Source organism: Procambarus clarkii, chromosome 27 (genome assembly GCF_040958095.1).
Source record: "Procambarus clarkii isolate CNS0578487 chromosome 27, FALCON_Pclarkii_2.0, whole genome shotgun sequence".
Taxonomy (NCBI): Eukaryota; Metazoa; Arthropoda; class Malacostraca; order Decapoda; family Cambaridae; genus Procambarus; species Procambarus clarkii.
In genome coordinates this window covers 28,854,266-28,858,907 of record NC_091176.1, presented here as the reverse complement: position 1 = coordinate 28,858,907, position 4,642 = coordinate 28,854,266, and positions in this window count along the sequence as shown.

Here is a 4,642-nt window from a genome sequence, read left to right as displayed (position 1 = left end):
CATCGAGGGCTACCAGTATAGATAATGACATTCACCACACCGTATCGGAACACCAGTCACCTGAATATCATGCCATGAGGCGGTGTTGCTGCCTCATGACACTACTCCTAGTCTGGAATGTTCAATAAAAGACCAGGTGCCAAGCTAATTATCACGAGCCCTCTTTTACCTGAGATTAGACTCCTTTCCTGAACCCCGGAAACAGCTTAATGATGTTTTTTCCCCCGGAAATATTTACGATTTACATGTATCCTCGGTGCCCTTTTTCAGGTATCTGGAGCTTTTATGGAGACTCAGTCTTTTACGTCTGGACGCCAATACAGGAGGAGGGCACTTGTCTGTTACTTTTATTTCTAGATAAAAGGAGCATATTTTGAGCAATTGATTCAGCGTTTCAAAGGAGTTTCAATATGTAGATTGGGAATGTTTTTTTTTTGGCAGGATTCCGAAGGTGTGGTTGTGGTGTGTGGTTGTGTGTGGTTGTGGTGTGTGGTTGTGTGTGTGTGTGGTGTGTTTACTAGTTGTGTTTACTAGTTGTGTTTTTACGGGGGTTGAGCTTTTGCTCTTTCGGCCCGCCTCTTAACTGTCAATCAACTGTTTACTAACTACCATTTTTTTTCCCCACACCACACACACACACACACACCAGGAAGCAGCCCGTGACAGCTGACTAACTCCCAGGTACCTATTTACTGCTAGGTAACAGGGGCATTCAGGGTGAGAGAAACTTTGCCCATTTGTTTCTGCCTCGTGCGGGAATCGAACCCGCGCCACAGAATTACGAATCCTGCGCGCTATCCACCAGGCTACGAGGCCCCTACACCCCGAGGTGTGTGGTTGTGTGTGTGTGTGTGTGTGTGTGTGTGTGTGTGTGTGTGTGTGTGTGTGTGTGTGTGTGTGTGTGTGTGTGTGTGTGTGTGGTTGTGTGTGTGTGTGTGTGGTTGTGTGTGGTTGTGGTTGTGGTTGTGTGTGGTTGTGGTTGTGTGTGGTTGTGGTTGTGTGTGTGGTTGTGGTGTGTGGTTGTGGTGTGAGGAATATTTTGTGAGATGGAACTTTATATCTGTCTCCAGTCAACCCTCCTGGACTCACACGTCAACCCTCCTGGACTCACACGTCAACCCTCCTGGACTCACACGTCAACCCTCCTGGACTCACACGTCAACCCTCCTGGACTCACACGTCAACCCTCCTGGATTCACACGTCAACCCTCCTGGACTCACGTCAACCCTCCTGGACTCACACGTCAACCCTCCTGGACTCACACGTCAACCCTCCTGGACTCACACGTCAACCCTCCTGGACTCACACGTCAACCCTCCTGGGCTCACACGTCAAGCACGTCTCTTGTCTCTCCTTATTAGTGTGGCATTCAGCCTTTCTTTGTACTCTTCATTATTCTCTCTTCTTTGATCCTTCTTGATTCTCGCTTCCCCCTCGCCCTTCTCTCTGCCTCTCTCAACCTGCCATATTATGCTTCATCTTTCCTGCCTTCAACTTTATCCGTATTCACCTTCCTTTAACTCTTTACCTTTCCTCTTCCGCCTCCCCTTCTTCCTTCTTCCTACTCTTCTTCGTTCTCCTCTTCAACTTCATCACTCGAACTAGTCAATAAGGGGCAGTCTTCCTAGAAGTCAGAAAGGGTCAGGACGAGAGTGTTGGGGACAGAGAGGGGGGAAGAGGGAGGGAGGGAGAGAGGGAGAGAGGGAGAGAGGGAGAGAGAGGGAGAGAGGGAGAGAGAGAGAGAGAGAGAGGGAGAGACAGGGGGAAGGGGAGGGGGAGAGGGGGGGGGATAAAAGTGGGTTATTGGCCATTATCATAACTAACGACTATTCTTAATTAACATTCACGTCTGCGAGCAATTGCACACTCCAGCCCTGGCCATTAGGCTTTTATGGAGAGTTCCTCGCGCTGTACCTCAGTGCTGGCCTCATTACCCCTGGACCCTGGCCGCGGTGTGGCCTCCCCCTTGGCCGCGGTGTGGCCTCTCCTGGCAGTACACAACCACCTCTGGCCACACACGGCCTTGGCTGGCACGAAGTACAGGTGGCCTAGTTGCAAGGTGGTGGTGCAGGGTAGGCCAGTACCAGTTTAGGGCGGACTAGTGGTGGCGCCAGGTGTCACAAGGGCCCGGTCTCCAGGTGTCACAAGGGCCCGGTCTCCAGGTGTCACAAGGGCCCGGTCTCCAGGTGTCACTAGGGCCCGGTCTCCAGGTGTCACAAGGGCCCGGTCTCCAGGTGTCACAAGGGCCCGGTCTCCAGGTTTCACAAGGGCCCGGTCTCCAGGTGTCACAAGGGCCCGGTCTCCAGGTGTCACAAGGGCCCGGTCTCCAGGTGTCACAAGGGCCCGGTCTCCAGGTGTCACAAGGGCCCGGTCTCCAGGTGTCACAAGGGCCCGGTCTCCAGGTGTCACAAGGGCCCGGTCTCCAGGTGTCACAAGGGCCCGGTCTCCAGGTGTCACAAGGGCCCGGTCTCCAGGTGTCACAAGGGCCCGGTCTCCAGGTGTCACAAGGGCCCGGTCTCCAGGTGTCACAAGGGCCCGGTCTCCAGGTGTCACGGGAGTGTAAGGGGACATCAGTGTGTACTCACCTAGATGAGCTTGAGGGTCCAGCTAAGTTCATATCCCCGATTCTGAACGTTCTTACTCTAATTCAATGACTCATTTCTCACGCTTTTATCATATTTACACATAAAACTTTGAGCAGAATTACCTTCAACGACTTCAACGTCTAATATGTTCACTATCAACAACCCTAACAATGAACACTTTTTTTCTGATGTGTCTGTGCCTCATTTGCGCCTCAAGTTTCTGTCCACTTCGTTCTGTTGTTCCTAGCTTTAATCAATACTGCTTTGACATCTCTGCCAATTCCCCTTAGGAACTTGTATGTTGTTATTATGTTCCCCCTATCTCTCCTTTCCTCCAGTGAGTGAAGGGCCAGCTCTGTCTTTCCTCATAGCTCAACCCTTTCAGCTCAAGAACGAGTCTCACTGGACCTTTTTGAATTTCACCTTGTCCCTTTTTAGGTAGGGTCTCCGTGCTGAGGATTCATACTCAAGATTAAGTCTCATCTTCAGAGTATATAGAGCTCGGAAAGCTCCCTTGTCCAAGTTTCTGAAGGATACTCGGATGTTGGTCAGTACGCCATAAGCAGTTGTTGTTATTCTGCTAAATGTGAGCAACTGCCATCAGATTTGGGGTTATATCCACTCCCAGATCTTTCTCATTTTCTGATTGAAGAATCTGTCTTCCCTTCATCCTATACTGCTGTTATGGTTTTCGCACTTCTGTTCCAATCCTTTTAACTTTGCATTTGGTTGGGTTAAATTCTAGCAGCCAAGATTCAGACCACTTCTGGAGTGTGTTCAAATCCATTTGTAATGCTTCACAATACCTGACATGATTTTTTTCATTAGTTTTGCATCATCTTCAAACATTGATATGAAAGGGTAAATTTCTTATCAGGTTCTTGACATGCATTAGAAATAGTACGGGCCCTAAACCCAACCCTTGTGGTACTCCACTCGTAACCTGTCTCTCCACTCTGATGTCTCTGCTCTCACTGTAAGCCTTTGCTTCCTTCCTGAGAGATACTCTCTGACCCCACCTTAGGACTCTGCCAGGTACACCCGACTGCTTCTCTAGTTTGAGTAAAAGTCTTTCATGCGGGACCTTATCGAATGTCCCGTCCGGGTCCTGGTCAATTAATACAATGACTTTCATTCCTCGCGTTCCTCGTCGCATTTTATTTAGAAGTTGCTTACCGAATTCACCTCATCAATCTCTTCTCGTTAACCATTTCACTTATTGGGACTCTTATGAGGTAAAGTTTTCCTAATATCTCTCCGGCTCAAATGTGTTTCAAGTTTACATCCGTTTCCTCTTGTTCAACCGTTTCTTACTTTGAACGTTGCCTCTTTGTCTACTGCAAATTTTCCTGCGCATCTTCTTCAGGTAAAGACTCCATGCCGGCGCTGCAAACACGAAAGTTACTTTTACGTTGGTTGTATACAATGATTTGAAGGTTTCTTTTTCGGCTTACAAGATCTTTATTTCTAAGCTTGATCATTTTGGCTTATTGATATTTACTAAGCCGTTTAAGAACTCTGAAGTACTACGAGAGCGATCATGACAATGGTGACCTTGGGTTGAGGGGGGGGGGGCCCTCGTAGTGCTTCAGATCTCGTAGACAGTTTAATAAATGCAGACTAAGCTGATATGATCTCGTAAGTGGACACGTACGTGGTCTGTGAGTCTTGTCCCTGGTCACCCCTCCACTACTCTCAAATCTCATTACTCAACATTTTAGGGGGATTAAACTTCAATTGTCGTTTGTTAGTCCATTCATGCAGCTTGTTCAGGTCCTCCTGTAGGATTATGCAGTCCTTTTCCGTCCTCAGTCTGCTCATCTGATAACATGATATGTGGGCAGGTCTGTGGTGGCGCAGGACTCCGAGTATCATCCCACATACTTATCCTAAGATTTTCTCCTTGAAACATCACGTTATTGTGATCTGATTGTACATCATCTGCGAACAGACTTCTCCAATATATTTTCTCCGGAAGATCATCTTACCAGAAGAAGTTTTTTTTTATTATTATTATTTTCTACCACAGATGTGGCCACACATTTACAATGCTAAC